Source organism: Petromyzon marinus, chromosome 74 (genome assembly GCF_048934315.1).
Source record: "Petromyzon marinus isolate PM22_M1 ecotype Great Lakes invasive population chromosome 74, UKy_Petmar_22M1.pri1.0, whole genome shotgun sequence".
NCBI lineage: Eukaryota > Metazoa > Chordata > Hyperoartia > Petromyzontiformes > Petromyzontidae > Petromyzon > Petromyzon marinus.
This window is the reverse complement of record NC_133740.1, coordinates 292,851-316,555: the sequence shown is the minus strand read 5'-3', so window position 1 is coordinate 316,555 and position 23,705 is coordinate 292,851. Positions and strand designations below refer to the sequence as shown.

Here is a 23,705-nt window from a genome sequence, read left to right as displayed (position 1 = left end):
TGAAAAAGAGCTTCATAGCTCATGGGATTCCTCCAGTATAAATCAATATTCTGCTTGTTTGTGAGCAGCGGCTGGGGACAGATGGGCGTGCCCACATCGCCGTGCCACCGGTGCCAGGCGGCGTGTGGCCCACGCGCGTGCAGCGCCCCGACACGCACAGCGCTGCGCGCCCTTGCGGGCAGCAGCTCAGCTGCATGGCCGAGGACTGCTACAACCCCCAGGGTGAGCGCAGCTGGAGGGCCACAGCGCCACTCCGCCGACTCTCGCGATCGCCAGCCACGAGCATTAATACGCGACGATACAATTCTCTCTGTCTCGCAGACCCGCAGGAGTTTTGCGGGGGGGAGTGGGAGGGGGGTGATGTTGCTGTGCATTTCTCCCAATGAGTGGCTTTTGCAGACAATTTGCACAATTTGGACCGTGACGCCGACATTCCTTCCCATCGGCTCTTTCCCAAGATCTTGTAACTTCGCTCAATGCAAGAAATATATTTCGTTTTTTTCAACTTCAGGAATGCTGTTTGTTGATGGCCGATGGGCATTTTGGGCCTGTGCTAAGCAACTGTGATAGAACAAAAGATTTGGGCAAGGCAGCATATTGTTCTGGGGGTAGTTACCGACAGCATCCCGATGAAGAAATTAACACTGCAGTAAAGCGCGTGAGTGAATCGACAATTATCTGATCCGTTCTCTATACCGCTATCGTTTTATCAGCATAATATAAACACAAACCTCACTTTAAGACATCATGACATGCATAAATAACCAACCCAATAAGGTTTGTTGCTGTAATTGTTTGGGTGGAGCAGTACAGTAGCATTTAACACGTACCACTGATGAAAACCCCGTGACCCTAAGTTTGATTCTCAGCCAAGGCTAACGTGAGCGACACTTGAACCAATCCTATTTAGTATGTTGTCCTACCCCCGCACCCCCGATTAGCACGTTCTCTACGTACGGCGTGAAAGAAGTTCAACATACATATTCATTGGGTAACAATGATTACGATGACAAGTCTCGGCAGATGGTTGACGTTGGATGACGATCACGAGAGAAGGAGATTGGCTGCGTCATCATGGGGGTGGTGAGGAGGGATAGGAATTGGCTGACGACGATGGTGGTGAGCATCTTTGTAACGATGGCAGTGGTGAGGATAGTAGTAGAGACGTACGTACGTTGAACTTCTTTAGCACCGTACGTGGCCAACCGTAGACGACTGCGATACGCTGGTGGTAGTGTGGTGAGAGTCTCAGGTCGGTGTGCTTTGTGCACCGTGAGCACGCGTGGCAGGGCCCCCGGGTCCCCGGGACGCACTGTGTGCACGCGCACACCCTGCACGTGACGAGGCGCGTCACACGTGCTGTGTGCACGCGCGCACCCTGCACGTGACGAGGCGCGTCACGTGCTGTGTGCACGCGCGCACCCTGCACGTGACGAGGCGCGTCACGTGCTGCACGCGAGCGAGCCGCACGTCAGCAGCGCCTCCACGGTGGCCACGTGCGTCAGCCAGGGCAGCCTCGTGGAGCACGAGGACGTCCTCATCGAGCAGGACCTCTTGGAGGAGGACGAGAATCGGCGCCACTGAGCGTGCCGCGAGCGAGGTTCCAACGCGAGTAACGCGCGAGCCTCCTCGGCGCCTTTGCGTTGGGTCGTGTTTTTAAATCGAGCTGTGAAAGTGCCTTGTTTTCTTCAGCTTTTAAAAAATAGCACTTGCCTACAGTTGATTTGCGTTTAACCGAAGCACAATATTTACACTGCGTTTCTAAAGCCAACGATGACCCCTTATTTATCGAAAATGGGGGTGGATGAACGGCGCGGTGGTTTTCGTGCATTGCACTGTGAACCCAGCGAAGCAAGTTCGATCCCCGGCCACCGCTAAAAAGCAGTGCGGAGTGGTATCTGAACTGGTCCTGGATGCCCCCTTTGTTAAACAGCACTGACAAGCTGAGTGAAGTATAGTCAAACATCCCTCGTGAACAGCACTGCTTGAGGATATTTGACCATTTCTTTTTTGGCCCAAATTTTTATTCATGAAAAATATTTTAGTCCACATCCTCCCTCGCATCATACATTGCAATATTTTGACACTCCGGGCAGCAGTTCCAAGGGGCATCTAAGGTATCGGGCATACCGGACTTATCAGGGCCGGCGGGAGGTTTTTTCCTCCTTTTTAAAGTGCTCTTGTAATTGTAAAAACGATAAACCATAAACCATTTCAGGTCTTAATTGATTGTTCACGCTTACAGTGGCTTTCAGACAGCATACATTAATTTTTCGTCTCCCCCCTCCTCTTTTCAGAACATAGATGGACTCGTCCTTCTAAATAAACTGCCAAATCGCTGCGCGTGGCGCTGGCGTTTTTAAAATAAATAAATAAACACACCGTTTAAAAATAAATACATTTATGCAAACCGACACACCTGATGACGACCGTTTGTGTTATGGTCGAAACGTCGTGAGAATTTTTTATTGTTTTATATATATTTTATTTTATTGTTTCCCTTCAACGTGACTTTACCGAAAGAGCTAAGAATATGAATTACTGCAGTGACGAAAGCTTTAAATCAAAATTTGCTCTTGTAATTGTTTTGATTTTAACCGTGTTTTTGACTTTTTGTGTTTATTCACATAAACAGTGATGCGCACGAGGTGAAAAATGTTACGAAAAAAAAGTATTTACAGTCGGCATGTGAGACGTGACAACAATGGCTCTTTCATGCATCATGCTATCGTGCTGTGTAGTCAGAGGGAAATTCAGTAGGTACCTTGAAACACGCCGTAATTGTTTCTGAGGTGGGGTGGTTTATTTGAAATGTATCGGTTAGTGGAGGTCCACTGGCCAACTGGAGGGCATCTACTCTATAAGTGGCTAATCTGTATGCTTGGCTGTAAGTTTGTTTCTATAATCTCCACGAAATTAAATTAACAAGGAGTCATTTTAAAACTAAAGTAGTTTATATTATATTAAAACAATACAAATACTTTTTTACCTGATCAATCTTCGAATTTGGCGTTTCGGGCCCCTCGAACTGCTTAGCTGCTCTATCATTTACAATAGCTTGGCATGTGATGGCAAGCTCTTGTAAATTCGTACAATAGATAGGGTTATAGAGGGCGGGGTGGCACAGAGAGCTGTTGAAACTCAATGGCTTCTCTTTAGTCTCCAATAAAACCACCTCCATAACAAGGATCAACAACTTATATACAGCACGGCATATCTCAATGTAAAATCAAATACACTTGTATGTGCGTGTAGCGCAGGGACGTGCGGTCAGGGGAGGCACAGCCTCACCTGTCATACTCCAATGAGAATAGCTGTTACGAAAAAAAAGAATAATCAAATAAAAATTTACATTTTCCCACTGATCTGTGTTATAAATGTTATTTCTGTACTATTCCAAACATTTTTATAGTCAAAGTCGCCAAATTTGCGGAGCTCCGCTGCAAATACAGGAAGAGACGAGAGGTGAGGCAGCGGCGCGCCCAGCCTCCCCTCTGATTGCGCAACCCCTGTTCTGTAATGCTGCGTGTTTTCATAAGGCGAATTGGATATAATTCTATGAATGTATTAGGGAACACATTTTTATAACGCGCATACGAATTGGTTATAAAGCAATCGAGTGAACAGAACTACGTTGCGCGAGTAGGAACAAGCAGTTGTAAGGCGACCTCGGTGTAGCATCACACAAGATGGGATGCTGCTGGATGCTCTTGATGCTACCCACACGCCTCAGTCTTTGTTCAGGCTGCGTACGCACATCACGTGTTATCGCAGACATTGCTTTACCCTATATTATGCAGGGTGCTTCAACATGTTTTTAACACTTATATGGGACTATCGTTTTTAATGGAAAAAGAACGGATAATACACTGTAACATGATAAAGAAATGTATGTTAATAGCTGCAAAAAGTCAAAGAGTCTCCACTTGCTCGCCATCATTGTCAACACATGCCTGGAATCTTCTCTAGGTGGTCTCCAGAGCCCGGAGGCACATTTCTTGTGGTATTGTTGCACATTCTCACAAGTATTAAAACAATTTAAGCACCCCGTACATTATTTATTCTAACGCGATTTTCCATAACGCGGTGTTCTTCAGGAACGCAACTACCGCGTTATAGGAGAATAGAACTGTATAATCATGCAGGGTCTCGAACTCAGGACACTAGAGGTCGACTAAATTTAAGCTCGATTTCAATTTCGAAGGAATATTTAAAAAAGTGATTCAATATAAAACTGCTACATCTTCCGTGTCGCCTCACAATGAGTTTATGGATAGGAAAGGGGTAGGGGCAAAACCATTTCTGCTCGGGGTCACCAAATAGGCCAGCACCACCACTCAAGGGTGGGAAAAACCCGAATTTTTTTTTGCCCGACAAATCGGGTTATTGGTTTTAATGGAATTAAACCCGATTTTGCCGATTAAAACCTGGTTTTATTATCGGCGTCTCGTGCACACTTCAATCCTCCTCCTCGTCGTCATCGTCCGCCGCCGCGTCGTCTTCGTCGTCGCTCTCGCCGCTGGACTCGGTGTTGTCGTGGCCATCGCCGGGCGTGGGGTAGTCGTAGAAAGCGTTGAGGTTCGACTTAATGAAGACGAGCTTCTCGACTGTGCTGGGCGCCAGGCTGTTCCTCAACTTGGAATGGATAAATCCCATCGTCGAGAAGTTTCGCTCAGACGCAGCAGCAGCGGCGGTCGACGTGGCCATGCCGCCGTGCGCGTGACTCACGCGCACGGCGGCTGAGCCCGGGCCCCGGCCCAAACGCCGCTAATGGGTGCGTGCGACTGAAATCCCGACTTCACTTTAATAAAACCGGATTTGGGCAGGATCCAGGTGCTCCGGTTTTATATAAAAACCGATTAAAGCCCGAATGAATAAAACCGGACCGTGCCAGCCTTGCAAACCACTGCCTGCATGTACCACGAGGAGACGTTTCAATGTCTTGCGCTCGCAGTCTCAGTCTCGCATACTAGACATGCCCCTCACCCATCGCCCACAAACACCGCCTTGTTGTGAAAGAGCCAACGCAAGAAGATCCCTGGGTTTGATCTTCCACGAAGCTCATGGTCCACCCTAAACTGTATCCACTGCACAAACCACGGCAGTAGATGCGGATACCTGATGCACAAGTGGAAAATTAAAAACTCCCCAGTAGTGTGACTGTGGTCATCCAGAACAGACCGTACAGCATATAACGACGCAACGCCCGATCCACAAATACGAAAGAGACATCTCAGTGACGATACACTCCACTGCTCTTGGCGCGGTTGTCTGGCTTGACCACCTGAATGTGAGATTGCAGTTGTTGCTCTGCGTCTACATTAGCCATGCGAAAGAAGATGAAGACCCATCGCCCAGCTTGAGGGCGGGGTGGGGTCTAAATCAGGAATTCACCATGAAAACACATGATTTCAGTAAAACAAATCCATATTATCTCGCAAGTGCGTGTCACATAACGGCATATCAAACACAATGTGACAACGAACTCACCTGCGATATAGCAAACTCAAGGTATCCGTGTGCTACCGATTTTGTCTTTATAGTACTGTATTCGCTATTCATGGTTTCCTGCTGCAACAAAAAAATGTTACAGCAATTGTTTTTACCTTTAGCTGGATCCAAGATAATGGATGGAGTGATGATGCAGTGGTTCATGCACTGCGCCATCTGAGTTTGATTCCTGGCCATGGCTGACATCGGTGACATCTGAACAGATCCTGTACCCCCCCCCCCAACCCATACCGAGCAGCATGGTAAAGTATGGTCGAACAACAAAAATGCCCGACACGGTGTGTGGAGGCCCTTGTACAGCAGTGGACTCGCAAATGAGCTGTAAGGTTTGCTTTTGTAAATGAAAGTGTGTTTTGGCATAAACTGAAAAATCTGAGTCTTGCTGCTCCAAACGAGCATGGGGTGCAATGCCATTCTGTATGCAGCTCTCAGCAAGGTGGTCAATATTCCACATTCCTTTGGGAGGGGGAAACTCGATGTAACCACCACTTCTGCCCCGCCCACTCTCGTCCTAGGCTCTGTGTTCGATGTGTTCAATACTCACGTGGGTCTCATTCCTTTGACATTTGATGGTGCTGTTTGTTGCTGGACGCTTGGCGTCTTTGAAACCCTGCACAGATCAACTTGAATATTTTGATTGTGTGGAATAACCTCCTATATTTGCAATTAATCAATTACACTAATATTCGATTCTGAAGATTGCAATTTAACCGCACTGTATAGCAGCACTTTCAAAACAATTTTGCAATATGACCCTATTTGAATACAAAATTCCTATTAAACTGACAATAACCATAATTAAAAACATTTCAAGTGACAGGATATTCTGTACGTTCATTTTGTGTCGGTATTATAGAACAACAAATATGAATTTTTTTGATAAAGAAATGAAGCAATAATTTGGACTCACCAGGTCGAGTGTCGAGACGCGTGTTGCTTGAGGCATGCGACACAGCTTCTCAAAATCTTGCGGTGTGGCTGACATTGCACATCCCACCTCCAGCGGTCACATCCAAAGTCAGTGCGCTCACTCACGTGTACACTACATGCTTGCAAAGGGCACCATCGGTTTCGAGGCACGCGTTAAGATGTCGGGGTTTGCGGATTCTCTCTTTTCCGTGAGAAAAAAAAAAACTAATCACGTGACATTTCAACGAGTTGTTTCGTTTCAGCCGCGGTCACATCCATTGTTTTAGGCTGGGCATTGAAATGGGTTTCGTGCCTAGTGACACCTTTTCACGTCGAAATCAGGGAAATTGGTTGCGAAGTGTGCGTCCAGGCAGCTGAGGTGGTGAGTCTTCGCCCAAGTGGAAAGACACTTTGGAAATTGAGTGGAGCCGGCAGTTCAACTTCAACAAACTCATCTTGCACACACCATCTCTCACGGATGCTGTGATTTGATCGCTCATTTGTATATTTGTGGTTTCATTGCAACATTTGCATTCACGTCGTTTCGTTTCCCAACCACAGGCGCGTCTCGCTTAACGAGCGTTCTCCTTCACGAGAGTCTGCTATAACGCTCAATTTGTTCGCAACACGAGAACATGTTCCCGAAACAAGCGGAGGCCGATCAACCAAACGCGTCCCGTGTTGGCAAGGGCCGCTACGCTACAACAATGGGATCGTATTACCACGTGCCCTGCGCCCAGCCGTCAGATTCTCACTCTCCTGTGCTGCGCGTGCCGCCTGAGCACGTGACCCAGGTGGGGGCCACGTGGTGTTGGTGGCGGCACTGTTATGGCGGCGCGTAGGGAGCTACTCGCGGCTCCCGCTCACGGCCAACACGGGTGACGATTGTACGAGGTGGTCCTGGGACACTCCGAGGTCGACTTGGCATCAAATGAGTACGGTGTGTAAACATCGCCACCGGGGAGACAAAGGCGGCCGGGCGTGGTGTGAGCCACCCCACCCACACCCGAGGATCGGCGGGCGGGGCCGCCATCGCAAATTGCAAGCCCTCGCAAACAACAGCGGTCGGTAAGTAAGCTCTTGACTATGCATATATTATTGTTGTGTTACATATAGATTTTATATATCCGGTATGTAGTCTTCTCTTTGTGCCCGACGCTTAAGGGCTGCAGTTTTTGGTAGCGGCAAGTTTGAGTAAAACTCACGTGTACAGTATTTTGGCGGGACAAATGCTACTGTACTAACATTCGTGGAAATATCACAGAATCGTTTTGCGCGTTACCCCCTCCCCCCACCTAGAGGTTCACTCAATGTTTATTTTACTTTCTATCGGAAACAAGTGTTAAGATAAGCGTTTAAAAGTAAAACTTAACCAAGTCGTCAATTTAAGTGTCTTTTGTACATTTATGTTCGTAGGTTTGAATATATTCTGTCTAGATTCGTTTAAAAAGAATGCAACCTTCTCTGGCTACTATTAGCCCTCTTGTAGAATTGTGTTTCAACCGATTACCCTCGCTTGCCTGACCCATCACGGCTCTGAGAAATAAATGTATGACTAATGGACATCAATGTTAACCAGTTGTCCATTTTGTGAGGTATCCCTAACTAGCCAGTAACTTGCAAGCGAATAAAAAAAATCAACGGCGTAATTTGTTCGCGCTCGCTGGTTACTTTTGGAAACAACATTGTTGATAATTAATTTAGAAATGTTGTACGCTTGCTGGCGAAATTTAATTCTTAATTTTATAGAGGGCCGAAGGCCCTGCAATCGAATCTGTATTTGTTAAACAATGCTATTGGATTTCAATAATTCAAATTTGGAGTCTTCCTTAAAGAAAACTATAGCTACTCTACAGTTCTCATCATACTATTGACTACACTATCGATAGTTAAAATTTCTACTCATCGCATGTGTTTTGGTCATATTAAAATAGGATTTCAGAACTCCTTCCCTAGGGAGTCTTAAGATTGGCAAATAAAAGAAATCGGAGAGCTAAGACTTACCTGTGTGCATGCAGCTTATAATCTGTTAATACATAGTGTGTGTATAGTAATACCTCGGTTAACGAAGTAAATGCATTCCATGACGTCACTTTGTTATCAGAAACGTCGTTACCAGAGTTAGGTATAACATCTGAGGCATAGGGGATGCGTTTCCGGACTTCAGAGAAGGGGGTACAATAGGAAAACATTGCTGCACAGTCGCCTCCACTTCGTCTGCTTGGTTTAAAATGGTCCTGAAGGTGCACGGCACCAACCCCAACGAATGGGTCACTTCACTTTTCATCTTTCCCGCCTCTACCCCTCCTCTTTATGATCTGCATTTTCCTTTCCAAATATGAATAACACAATTCATATGGCAATATATAGTTATCGTAATTGTATAGTGAATATACAGCAGTGTGGCATATAGTGGGGTTGATAAAATAAGACAGTGTAAAATTACAAGTCTAATATTTTATAGTCTAAAGTATAGGGCAGTGTAGAGTAACGCATTGTATAATTCAAAGGTGAATTTTTTGTCTATGGATATGATATTATACCATGTAGTTTAGATTGAAGGTATAATATTACATTGTATAGTAGTCCAGTTTATAGCATAGTTATTAACGCAATACAGGACAGAGCAGTGCACCTATCCTATTCCTTTTTTATTTCCGTTTTTCTGTGTACCAGTCGCCACCCTCCCCCGATCCGGTGGTGCTGGTGCTGGTAACATGCTAATTCATATGTTAATTCCGCCCACACAGCTTAAAAAGACGCGGTCCAGGCTTGGCAATGTTCACTCGAGCGCTGTCTTCTGGACAGTCCTGTTTATTCACCTGAAGAAGGCTACTTGTTTCGTGGCCGAAACGTCGTGAGAATCTTATTTTATTATGTTTTATTTTTATTATTTTATTTCCATTCTACGTGACTTTACTGAAAGAACCAAGAGGATAAATCCCTGCAGTCACGAAAGCTTTAAATCGAAAGTGTAATGTTTAACATACTTCATAAGGCAATATATAGTACCGTAATTGTATAGTGAATATACAGCAGTGTGGTATACAGTAGGGTTAGTAGAATAATACATAGTGTAGATGGACTCGTCCGTCTGAACAAAGCTCATCGCTCTCCGTGGTGCTAATCCCTCACACCAACATCATGCTAATCCCCCAGTTACATGCTAATGTATATGTAAAACTCCTTTGTCAAGGTGCTCTGTTCCTCCCACACAGCTTAAAAGACGCTTCCAAGCTTGGCAGGGTTCACTCAAGCGCTGTCTTCCGGACAGTCCTGTTTCTTCACCTGAGGAAGGCTACTTGTGTTGTGGCCGAAACGTCGTGAGAATTTTAATCTGTTATTATTATTTTTATTATTATTTTATCTCCATTCTACGTGACTTTACCGAAAGAACCCAGAAGATGAATCCCTGCAGTCACGAAAGCTTTAAATTTAAATTTGAGCTCTACCACTAGCTAGCGGGATGAGGGAAGACTGGTGAAACTTGCTGATGACTGGTCCAAGTGAGACAGACTTGCACAGCTCTTCACTGGCTGCTGACACAGAATCAGAATATTAATTTATCCTGGAGGAATCCAATGATCTATAAAGCTCTTCACAGATGTCCAAAAGTGATGTGCACGCACAGCATTCAACCTTTTACTCTTAAATCACTGTGCATTATTTCTGAAGATATTTTTTTCATTCTTTTTGCAGAAATAGGGCAGAAGGGGCCCTGCACGGTTGACTTCATTATAAAGGAATTAGTTTCCCAGATGATTTGTTGACAGAGGTATCACTGTGTATCAATTGTAGTGTTGTATTTTAAAACTGTTTAAACCGATTACATTGTTGTATGTCTCAAAGTGGCTGCTTTTATTGTTTCCACAGATATCCAGACTACTCCTTCTACCCCTCGGTCCGCTGTTGTTCCTTGTCCTTGTAGTTAACAATATTTCCATTGCCATTATAAACAAGGTGAATATTTTTCTCCATGTTTCATTTTTGTAACTATTTGATCAGATGGTGTCAGTAAATACAAGTGATAGCAAGGAACTCGCATAAAAAGGCAGATTTAGCCACTTCACAGAGCTTCATATAGGGAAACAATACACCGCATTCCCATATTTATTTAATAGTGGACTGACCTATGTTTGGGAACTGGAAAAGTGGGTTAAGTCGGGGTTCCCACGGCAGTGGGGCACGAGGTCAAGAAAGCTGTGATCGGGCCACTCGACCTGCTTTAGCTAGGATGGAAACAGTGGTGACTTCATAGTAAACATTTTCAAAACATTGAGACAACCCAAACATAAGTTCTTTATATATTTTTTATGGATTGTTGCCTTCCAGCCATGCTACGGATGGCAGGGAAGGGGTTTAATCCAAGTCAATCTTGGGAGAAGAACCAAGCCAATCAATTCCAGGAACAGCGCAGCTTGCGTCTCGTTTGTAATCGCAGAGACGTAGCATCAGTTTCTTTTAGGACAGCGGTGAGGAACTTACGGCCTGTGGGCAACATATTGACCACAAATTAATTTTATATGGCTAGCAGCCACATGACGCTGACCACTTCAAAACTACCCACAAATCATACTTATCCATAACGGCAAGCATCTTAGCCTCACTTATCCGGTGCTGCAGGGGAATATTTTTGACCAGGAAACACTTTCTAATTCTAGCACACTCAATCAGTGCAGTCTTTGTTATGCTTGGTCAGCGTGCACTTTGTTTTCCCTGTTATTTTATATAGCTAAGGTGTGTGCTGATGTGTAGCCACCCAAAGTTATTTGAGAGCTCTTAATTGGTGTTTCATAAAGAAAAGGTTCAATATGAAATCCAAATGTAGACCTTCAGGGTCGATATCAAGGCTTTTAATCTATTTCTGGTCTATAACCAATTGCCTTGGATGCATCTGATCTCAGAAGCGAAGTAGTGTTGAGCATGGTGGATGGTGCTTGAAAGAGCACCCACCACAGCAGGTTCTTTAGAAGAAACTGGAGTGCTGCGTGATTTGCAGCAGAGGGCAGTGCAGCAACATCCATTTCCACGCTCCCACATCTATATACTGGAAGCCTTCACTAACCTGCACCGACTAGCCTGGTGAAGTATGGTCAATTAACCCACACGACCCCCACTTTGTGTGGAGGTCCTCATCCAGCAGAAAATGTTGGAAAGGGTTACAAATCTATATTCATATTTTGTTGTATCCATGTTTATTACATGATAGTGCGTGCCCCATTCATGTTCAAACTGCATACTTTGGTAAACATGCAAATAAATGTGTTTCATCGCACATTTAATTCCATTGAGCAATGGCCATTTCACATCGGTAATTAAAAACTGTCCCAAATGTACCTTATTTAATACATACAGTACCTCATGGCTTTCAATGTGAACCGTTACAGGAAGAGCGCTTATGAAATGGATGAGAATTGTGATGAAATTCAGTCTTCAGCTACGTGCCAGAACAACGATCTAAATTAGACCAATTTAATGAATGGCTGCAACTCTTTAAGGTAAGTTTATATCACTCCACGGGTCTCTTCTGACATAACTGTGGTGTTTATGAGCAGGGTGGTGTGTAAAGTTTTGGCATTTGGCTCATCCATTTCTCTGCATAAGCAACCACCCTGCTGTGGATGGAGTCATATTTCATTCCCAATTGTGATGTTCACCTTTTATCCATACTTACATGTATTAAGCCAATCCACAGTTTCTGAATGAATGTATTTCTGTGGTCAATGACCAGCAAGGGTGCTTTCTTAATACTACGAGGGGAAGCTCCTATCTTTTACTGTTTTAGTATTCAAATTTGAACATCATAATGTGTCCGAAATATGTAAAAAACAATAAAAGATGAAACAATGGTTCTCGATTAAATGTTATTTGATGTTTAATGCTCTATCAAACGAAAAAAACCGCAATCTTATATTTTGAACGGTTTCTGAATGACAAACATTTTTAGGGGGTACTTTTATGGGGCCTTCAAATGAAAAATCTCAGATTCTCATATTTCCTGTCATTTGTCCTCAAAGCTACCTTTGTGCCTAATTTCAGATTTTTACCATGTCGAGAAGTACCCTCGAGGTTTTTGAGACATGCAGATTAAGGTCTTTATATAGATATTTTAGTGCAATCATTGATCTCTAGGTTGCGACCATAAACTCACTACCTTGAGAACCTAGATTTAGTTAAAGGCATTAAAAGCCAGGATCTGAGTGGTGTTAACTCAACACTAACATCTGAGTCATCTCGTTTTCTAATTTAATTTGTACATTTCCTGAACATGATCCTTAATATCTACTCAGGAATGGTGCTCTGTAGCCATATATCTATCCATTTTCAATGACGAGCATTACCAACATTGCTGTTGGATGCTCACGTTTTTCTTAAAGTAAAACATTGACAATTACTATGATTAGTTTTAGCACGTGCATTATTTTGCGTGTCTTTAACGGTGCACTTAATATTTTATACCACAATTCACATTTCAAAGACCGTTAATGAGTAAATAAAAAAAATGTTCTTTGCTTTGGTCCTTGGTTACCTTGAACACCTATGATCTGCTCGAAAGAATACTGCATGGTCTGGATACATCCTTAAGGGCAAAGCAACAATAACGTTGAGCAACGTTCAGAAGAATGAAAGTGGGGAATATATTTTCCAAATAACACTTCCAAAACCTTGCAGTGGTGAAAGATAATATAAGTCTTGATGTAAATCCCAGAGGTGAGCAAAAACTCCTGCTTTATGACATAGGGGCTATTGTTATGTGCAGACTGTTGGGGAGAAGTTTTAATCATATGCAGTGGATTTATGAAAAAACTGAAGAGATGCAGAAATAATGGCATATAAACGGTACTTAATGTTTTAAATAACTACACTGATTGTTAGTTTATAATTGTGATGGATAGTTTGTTGATGATCTTTAAAAAATGTGTCACTTTGGTATAAACGTTTTATTTCACAGAAATGTATTTCGTCAACATTTGTCATCCAAACCTCCAACTGCCCACGATGCCCCCCGGATACCCCTCAAACATACAGGCATGCCTTTTGGGAATGTCCAGACATTAACAAGTTTTTTTCAAATCAACACTTGCTACTTTAACCACATTCACAAAACGAGCATCTCACCCTCACCAGACACATCCCTATTGAGGTTGAAACCTCAAGGCCTTTCCAGGGGGGCAAATACATTACTGTATTCCAAATGTTCAATGTTATGGCAAAACGCACCATTACAGCCAACTGCAAAGAGCATGCTCCCCCAACAGTGCAGGAATGGGCCAATAAACTTTCAAAATTTGCCACTAGAGCATCTAAGTGCCAAACTAAGAAGCTTACCACCAACCATGGAACCCTTTCACGACCTCTCCTCCAGTGGACATTGATTCTTAAGAGTATTCATTAGGACATTTAGGCACTTCCCCCCCTCCCTTTTTTCCTACAGGGGTATCAGAGCTTAGGAAGACTGGGGTTGTCGATTGTATTTAAACATGCAGTTTAGACAGGTTTCCATTGAACTGTAATTCGTAACGTGTGTTTGTACTGGTGTCAACCCCCTTTCACATCCTCTGTACCTGATATCGTTTTGTTGATTAAATACTTTTGGGGGAAAAAAAATCGAGCCATCTACGCTCCTTCATACTGGAGTCAACAAGGGTCCCTGGCACAATCGGCAAATACGAAATCCACAAACTCTGAGGCATAAGACAAATAGGGTTTGATTTGTAATACGACAACTGCTCATTTTGTTTTATGTTACTCTACATTAACCCAACCATGGAGCGGGAAGTATTTATTTAAATGTAAAATATGATTATTATGTTTTTAGTGTAATGTCTAGTGCTGTACTGTACACGCTAAAGTAAATATGAAAATTAAGATGAGGTTAATAACATGTACTTTTTTTTGCAGTTTAAAACATGAACTAAAAATACTTTTACATACTATGAAAGATGATTTCATGTGTATTTCATGGTCTCATCATCGGGAGCAGTGCAGTTAGAGTACAGTACTTCTTTATGATGCATAAAGGCATCTCATGGTCAACTGTGGATGGTCAAGCCGCAGGGGCACGATGGGCAAGAACTATAGCTACTCTACAGTTCTCATCAAACTATTGACTACACTATCGATAGTTAAAATTTCTACTCATCGCATGTGTTTTGGTCATATTAAAATAGGATTTAAGAACTCCTTCCCTAGGGAGTCTTAAGATTGGCAAATAAAAGTAATCGTAGAGCTAAGACTTACCTGTGTGCATGCAGCTTATAATCTGTTAATACATAGTGTGTGTATAGTAATACCTCGGTTAACGAAGTAAATGCATTCCATGACGTCACTTTGTTATCAGAAACGTCGTTACCAGAGTTAGGTATAACATCTGAGGCATAGGGGATGCGTTTCCGGACTTCAGAGAAGGGGGTACAATAGGAAAACATTGCTGCACAGTCGCCTTCACTTCGTCTGCTTGGTTTAAAATGGTCCTGAAGGTGCACGGCACCAACCCCAACGAATGGGTCACTTCACTTTTCATCTTTCCCGCCTCTACCCCTCCTCTTTATGATCTGCAGTTTCCTTTCCAAATATGAATAACACAATTCATATGGCAATATATAGTTATCGTAATTGTATAGTGAATATACAGCAGTGTGGCATATAGTGGGGTTGATAAAATAAGACAGTGTAAAATTACAAGTCTAATATTTTATAGTCTAAAGTATAGGGCAGTGTAGAGTAACGCATTGTATAATTCAAAGGTGAATTTTTTGTCTATGGATATGATATACCATGTAGTTTAGATTGAAGGTATAATATTACATTGTATAGTAGTCCAGTTTATAGCATAGTTATTAACGCAATACAGGACAGAGCAGTGCACCTATCCTATTCCTTTTTTCTTTCCGTTTTTCTGTGTACCCGCCCTCCCCCGATCCGGTGGTGCTGGTGCTGGTAACATGCTAATTCATATGTTAATTCCGCCCACACAGCTTAAAAAGACGCGGTCCAGGCTTGGCAATGTTCACTCGAGCGCTGTCTTCTGGACAGTCCTGTTTATTCACCTGAGGAAGGCTACTTGTTTCGTGGCCGAAACGTCGTGAGAATCTTATTTTATTATGTTTTATTTTTATCATTTTATTTCCATTCTACGTGGCTTTACTGAAAGAACCAAGAAGATGAATCCCTGCAGTCACGAAAGCTTTAAATCGAAAGTGTAATGTTTAACATACTTCATAAGGCAATATATAGTACCGTAATTGTATAGTGAATATACAGCAGTGTGGTATACAGTAGGGTTAGTAGAATAATACATAGTGTAGATGGACTCGTCCGTCTGAACAAAGCTCATCGCTCTCCGTGGTGCTAATCCTTCACACCAACATCATGGTAATCCCCCAGTTACATGCTAATGTATATGTAAACTCCTCTCCCTCCTCCGGTCCGAGCTCGTCGCTCTCCGTGGTGCTAATCCCTCACACCAACATCATGCTAATTCCCCAGTTACATGCTAATGTATATGTAAAACTCCTTTGTCAAGGCGCTCTGTTCCTCCCACACAGCTTAAAAGACGCTTCCAAGCTTGGCAGGGTTCACTCAAGCGCTGTCTTCCGGACAGTCCTGTTTCTTCACCTGAGGAAGGCTACTTGTGTTGTGGCCGAAACGTCGTGAGAATTTTATTCTGTAATTATTTTTATTATTATTTTATCTCCATTCTACGTGACTTTACCGAAAGAACCCAGAAGATGAATCCCTGCAGTCACGAAAGCTTTAAATATAAATTTGAGCTCTAGCACTGGCTAGCGGGATGAGGGAAGACTGGTGAAACTTGCTGATGACTGGTCCAAGTGAGGCAGACTTGCACAGCTCTTCACTGGCTGCTGACACAGTCAGAATCAGAATATTAATTTATCCTGGAGGAATCCAATGATCTATAAAGCTCTTCACAGATGTCCAAATGTCCAAAGTGATGTGCACGCCCAGCATTCAACCTTTTACTCTTAAATCACTGTGCATTATTTCTGAAGATATTTTTTTCATTTTTCTTGCAAAAATAGGGCAGAAGGGGCCCTGCACGGTTGACTTCATTATGAAGGAATTCGTTTCCCAGATTATTTGTTGACAGAGGTATCACTGTGTATCAATTGTAGTGTTGTATTTTAAAACTGTTTAAACCGATTACATTGTATGTCTCAAGGTGGCTGCTTTTTTTGTTTCCACAGATATCCAGACTACTCCTTCTACCCCTCGGTCTGCTGTTGTTTCTTGTCCTTGTAGTATTTCCATGGAGAATATTTTTTCTCCATGTTTCATTTTTGTAACTATTTGACCAGATGGTGTCAGTAAATACAAGTGATAGCAAGGAACTTGCATAAAAAGGCAGATTTAGCCACTTCACAGAGCTTCATATAGGGAAAAAATACACCGCATTCCCATATGTATTTAATAGTGGACTGACCTATGTTTGGGAACTGGAAAAGTGGGTCAAGTCGGGGTTCCCACGGCAGTGGGGCACGAGGTCAAGAAAGCTGTGATCGGGCCACTCGACCTGCTTTAGCTAGGATGGAAACAGTGGTGACTTCATAGTAAACATTTTCAAAACATTGAGACAACCCAAACATAAGTTCTTTATATATATTTTTTATGGATTGTTGCCTTCCAGCCATGCAGGGGATGGCAGGGAAGGGGTTTAATCCAAGTCAATCTTGGGATAAGAACCAAGCCAATCAAATCCAGGAACAGCGCAGCTTGCGTCGCGTTTGTAATCGCAGAGACGTAGCATCAGTTTGCTTTTAGGACAGCGGTGAGGAACTTACGGCCTGTGGGCAACATATTGACCACAAATTAATTTTATATGGCTACCAGCCACATGACGCTGACCACTTCAAAACTACCCACAAATCATACTTATCCATAACGGCAAGCATCTTAGCCTCACTTATCCGGTGCTACAGGGGAATATTTTTGACTGGGAAACACTTTCTAATTCTAGCACACTCAATCAGTGCAGTCTTTGTTATGCTTGGTCAGCGTGCACTTTGTTTTCCCTGTTATTTTATATAGCTAAGGTGTGTGCTGATGTGTAGCCAGCCAAAGTTATTTGAGAGCTCTTAATTGGTATTTCATAAAGAAAAGGTTCAATATGAAATCCAAATGTAGACCTTCAGGGTCGATATCAAGGCTTTTGATCTATTTCTGGTCTATAACCAATTGCCTTGGATGCATCTAATCTCGAATTAGTGTTGAGCCTGGTGGATAGCGCTTGAAAGAGCACCCACCACAGCAGGTTCTTTAGAAGAAGCTGGAGTGCTGCGTGATTTGCAGCAGAGGGCAGTGCAGCAACATCCATTTCCACGCTCCCACATCTATATACTGGAAGCCTTCACTAACCTGCACCGACTAGCCTGGTGAAGTATGGTCAATTAACTCACACGACCCCCACTTTGTGTGGAGGTCCTCATCCAGCAGAAAATGTTGGAAAGGGTTACAAATCTATATTAATATTTTGTTGTATCCATGTTTATTACATGATAGTGCGTGCCCCATTCATGTTCAAACTGCATACTTTGGTAAACATGCAAATAAATGTGTTTCATCGCACATTTAATTCTATTGAGCAATGGCCATTTCACATCGGTAATTAAAAACTGTCCCAAATGTACCTTATTTAATACATACAGTACCTCATGGCTTTCAGTGTGAACCGTTACAGGAAGAGCGCTTATGAAATGGATGAGAATTGTGATGAAATTCAGTCTTCAGCTACGTGCCAGAGCAACGATCTAAATTAGACCAATTTAATGAATGGCTGCAACTCTTTAAGGTAAGTTTATATCACTCCACGGGTCTCTTCTGACATAACTGTGGTGTTTATGAGCAGGGTGGTGTGTAAAGTTTTCGCATTTGGCTCATCCATTTCTCTGCATAAGCAACCACCCTGCTGTGGAAGGAGTCATATTTCATTCCCAATTGTGATGTTCACCTTTTATCCATACTTACATGTATTAAGCCAATCCACAGTTTCTGAATGAATATTTCTGTGGTTAATGACCAGGAAGGGTGCTTTCTGTGGTGCATTGTGCTTTTCTAGGCTGCTTATCCTATTACACTGCCTTGTGTTGGCTGTAGGGAATGTCTCGGATGTGACAACTACAACAGTATTTATTGTATTTGATGACTCATCCTAGAGCCGCAAACATGTTTACCGATACTATGTTATTCTGTATATTTTCGGTTTGGTTAATTATCAGAATTCATTTAAAAAAATGCATTGGAAGTGTTTTGTATTAAAATATATATGATTTAACTTTAATGTCTATTAACCTATGTATTCACTTTGGATGTTTAAGTATGTCTTACTGATCTAATACAAACGGGACACGTTTTGACACATCTCAGATAATAAAGTTCAGTGTCAAAGTAGTTTCCCACTCAAAAATGGGGTGGAGTTTCTATGCTACAATACGATTTTGCGTCTGAATGCATCTCAAGATGTTGTTTTATTTCCTTGTATCTTCAAGCTCGTGCTAAACACTCTGCATTTATAGCGGGCCCATGCGATTCCAACGGAGGTTGACTTGTCTCTTCCCACAAGGTCGTAAAAAATTGTTCTCAAACCCCGAGGGATAAATTGCTGAGTCAGCTTTCAGTTTAATTCTGAACACATAGAATTATAACAGACAGCCATGCACTCTAACCACTGGACCACCCTGCCAAATGAATATATTATTAGTTAAATTGATACACTCACTGAAATAATATTTTAACTTTATTGAATTATCCACTATTTAAGGTTAAACAAAATAAAATAATAGTTGCATCACTAATTTCATCCTTGGCAAACCACACACTTGCTGCACACTGATATTTTTGTGCGGTTGATGTTTATTAATGGTCATTCTTACGACTTAGTTGTTTATTTTACTTTCACCTTAACAATGGGCAGGAGTAACTCGGATCCATGAACGGAAAATGCTGATACCTAAATTACCGACTCTTTTCTGTGTGCAACTATGGCTATTGAACTCCAAACCATGGACCGGGTAACTTCGCACTCCCCCAAATATGAATTCGCCATTTCTCAAACAAAGCAATTAAATGGCAAAATCACATAACTTCTGATTCTCTGCATTGTTGATGTTTGTAAACCATAGGAAATAATATGGATAAACTTGATTATACTACACTATTCTGGTCAGTACAGGTTGGGGGAGCATACACTTTGGAGTATAAGTATTTAATTTAGTTAATTGGATTAATTAATCAATTCCATCATTGTGGGTATTTTCTTTCGGGAGGAAATTAAAAAGTTGGAATTGCAAACTATTCTTAAAGTAATCATGATTGTTTTTTTTTTACAGTCCATCTTATCACTGTGAACGGTTGAATCGGGTTTCTAATTCTCCTATAAACTGAGGTGAGTAAATCCTCCATAAATGATTGTAATTAAATGCTTATTTATGTAAATACATGTTTTTAAATGAATGTGTAATAAAAAGAAAACAAATCGGTGGCAGAATAGCTTCGTGGTTGGCAAGTTTACCACTCCACAAGTTTTAAGTGAATTGTTAAATGCTGCCAGCCTCCAGGAATGCGTGGGTTATTACCAAACCATGGATTGTGTAGTAACATAGACAAGAACCCTGATATCGCTTGCTAGCAAGAGCATACTTTCAACATGGTTTTATACAATCATAATGTATTGTATTTCGAAATAGCTATTATATAATGCTGTAAAATATACGTTTTTTGTGACTGAATACTAGTCAATAATTAAATTAACTGTCAGGATTTGTGGTCACAATATAATTCAATAACCATTATTTTTTACTTTTGTGCAGGAAGATTTGGCTACACCTGCTTCTTACATAGTGCGGGTCATCACCAAGAATTGGAACCCTAAACAAATGCAGCACTTACTGATTCATTCCAGTCCGTGTCTCTTTCTGCTTCTTCCATAGCACTGCTCGACTTTGGAATTATCCCATCTCTTTTCGAAAGTTCATATAATCTTTGGTTCTATTGGGTAAAGTCACGTAGGTGAAAATAAAATAACAATTTTTATTTTCACCTACGTGACTTTACCCAATAGAACCAAAGAGTATGGATCCTAGCAGTCACGAAAGCTTTAAATCTAGAATTCATATAATCTTACTCAAATAAAAAAAATGTATTACCTTTCATTAATGCTAACTTTTACTTTAACTTATTTTTGCATTGAAAAAAGAGGCCGGTACAGAGCACAAGCAATGAAAAAGGGAGTAGAGATCTACCGAGTAAACTAACATACACACCGAGTTAACGTGTCATCATCAATATAAATCTCGTAGGGCAACCAACTACCTTATGTCATGTCCATGGAGTGGTGCATCAAGAGTCTGTCTCCTCCACCGGTCTCCTCGATCATGCACACCTTCACGGCAGGTTCAATAGGGACAGGGACCATTTAGCCTTAAGTTCCCGTTTCCTGCCCCTAAGCTTATGGCTAAGTTGCTCTGTTCCTGTAAGGGCTAGGAAGGCGTTTGGCCACATTTTCCAGGAGGGAGGTTCATGATTCGTCCGATTTGCCAGGATAGTCTTCCTTACAGTGAGATGAACGATTTTTAGTCATGCGTGCTGGTGTGTTTTGATGCACCGTTTGGTTTGAGGCCCCATCGCGTTGATTTGATTGAGGGGCTAAGGTTAGTGCCACAGATGTTATTTAAAATAATTCGTAATGTCGGAGTAGAATTTCAGTATATCTGGGCATGACCAAAAGGCATTAAGGTCTGTCTGAGCCATGCCTGGAGGGAATAAAGGGCAGTCTAGGGAAGCTTCTGTGAATTTGCTCTTTCAATGGTCAAATAGGTGCCGTGCATACATTTGAATTGGATAAGCTTTATTTGTAGCGATCTAGGGCCTGACACAGGGGCCTGGCAGATTTGAATTAATTTCTGTTGGAGGATGTCCTGGCCCAGGAGCTTATTCCAGAGTGTTCTAGTGTCACATGGTACAAGTAACAAGGGAAAATATAATGGGGAGGATGTGGTCCACCTGTATAGGGAAAGGGAGTAATTGAAAATTATGAAAGTGTGCAGCAAACAAGGTGTCAATCACAATTGAGTGTGCCCAGCTTCCGATAAATATGGACCACCCCACCACACAAAGCCCAAAGTGGGTGGTGAACGTCATCTAAGGCTAAAAGTGCCTTAAGGGTGTGTGAGTGTTTGGGAACGTGTAGGCTTAGGTGTGAGTGTCGGGATAAAGGGGTCATCCTGTAACATTGTGAGCGCACCGTGTTGTCCTAGAGATACGCTACTGCGTGACGACTGGCAGGGTGGCTTGTCTAAAAGTTTTTAAGACAGACCAACCCTATTGAATCGCCTCAGGTGAATGGGCACGACTGTTCTCACTAGACTTGACCCACAATACACAGGAGTGACTTGGCTTACCGAAAATATAATAGTAACACCGATAAAGGTGAGCCTGGAACAGCAGGCAAGAGACTATGTGCCACACCTAATGCTGCGTATAATCCAAAATCCCTCACTGTCCACAAGACGATATGCTTCTAGTCTATAATTAAGTTTCGGTGCCTCTAGCCGGTCGAGGATAGGTGTGTGCAGAGTGATCAAAGTTCTTGTCTGGGGTTTTGGTGATGGCATCCCACTAATCTGTCGGTTCCTAAAGAAATGCGACCAGGGGATGTTATAACTTGCCTGTACTTGCTCAAAGGATAACAACCCTACTTAGATAAGGGGTTGTCAACTTTTTCCACTCCTGCCACTTTCCAGCTGGGCCACTTGATGCCCTTACCTCTTATTCTCATCGAACTGTTTACCCCATAGCGGGGATCATTACATCAGCCATACGAAAGAAGATGATATTACTGGTTTTTAAAAATCCAAAAAATGTATTTTTATTATTTTACGAGTGTTTTTAAGTCTGTATGCTCTCCCGTTTTATGTACGTTAACGAGAACGTACTCAACTTATTTATACCCTATCCCGTTTAACATACTGTGGCATGTTGCGATAACATACTCGAGATTTACGAACTTTACCATTTAGACCCAACATTGTTTACGCTGTTTAGCGACATTTACGTGCCAGGTGGCACCGAAGCGTTCGCGTCCCTGACTGATCCACCATCCCATCTCTTTACTTCGATTAAATTTCTGGTTTTTAGGGATGCATCCTGGGCGTAAATCGGGGTATGTCTGTTTGTAAAAGTATGGTTTAAACTTTGCCGAAGTGCCTTAAACTTTGTGGATGACATGTGCTCGACAATAAAGATTTTAAAAATGTCGGACTTGTGTATTCACCCATTACTTAAAGGATACACTATACTGCATTACTTTGGCTGTTGAAAATCACTTGTTTTTTTCTTGTAAAGGATGATGGCCTATTTAGGTTGTTTTGCATGGAGTAGAGGGTAGCCCTGGCCTTTCTCCACTCTACTTACTGGTTGTTATTCCACCATTAGTGTCACCCTTGCTATGTTGCCCACCCTCAACAATCACCAGACATCATGGGACCTCCCTTGCCAGTATCAAAATATAATAGGTTTTATCCTTTCTGGCAATAAAACAGGTGTTAAGATTTTGATTTAAAGCTTTCGTGACTGCAGGAATTCATATAATAAAATGTGTTAAGATGTTAAAACACCAAACTGAAACATTTTGCAAGCATCCATGTCTGCATCAAGCACATATACTTGTGGTGAACATGCAAACAAACACGTGCTCTGATAGTATATGCATTGTCTTTGAAACGGATTGATCCACACCAGAGATCGCTTTCTTTAAAGCCAAGTCTCAAACAGTTAGACAGAAGAAGCCAAAGGGCGAACAGCACAGAGACAATCAAAATATAAGAATTTGTTTTATTGCCAGAAAGGGTCAAACCTATTATATTTTGATACTGGCAAGGGAGGTCCCATGATGTAGCTGCTCACCCCGAGCTCTCAATGTCCTGATAGTGGCATTGTCTTTGTGCAGACACACACAACTTTCAGGGTGCGTTCGGCAGTAAACGACGGAAATAATAAAGGAATTCTGCGCGAAGAACGCCTTAGACCTGCAACACATTTGTATTTCACTTCAGCCGCGATCAGCAGGCACACTCCGTTTCGCTTCCGCACACGGGTCACATGACAGATGTGACGTCACAGCTCACTAGCTGTGCAAAAAAATACATGCATTATTGAGCCCCCCCCCCCCCCAAAATACCAAAGTCTGTTTTATACTTTTTGCATGGTGTACAGTCTGGAAAGTACCCACATGGCAAATTTAAAGTTTGTTGCATGTCGGGAAGAACGCT

General features: G+C 42.3%; 1 long non-coding RNA gene across 1 annotated transcript; it reads left to right on the top strand.

Annotated features, from left to right (window-relative positions):
• The first annotated feature begins 17,026 nt into the window (after window positions 1-17,026).
• LOC142907037 (uncharacterized) lies at window positions 17,027-22,692 on the top strand. Its single transcript, XR_012930627.1, has 2 exons — window positions 17,027-19,822; window positions 20,247-22,692. It is a non-coding gene; the product is annotated as an uncharacterized LOC142907037 (long non-coding RNA).
• Window positions 22,693-23,705: the final 1,013 nt, after the last annotated feature.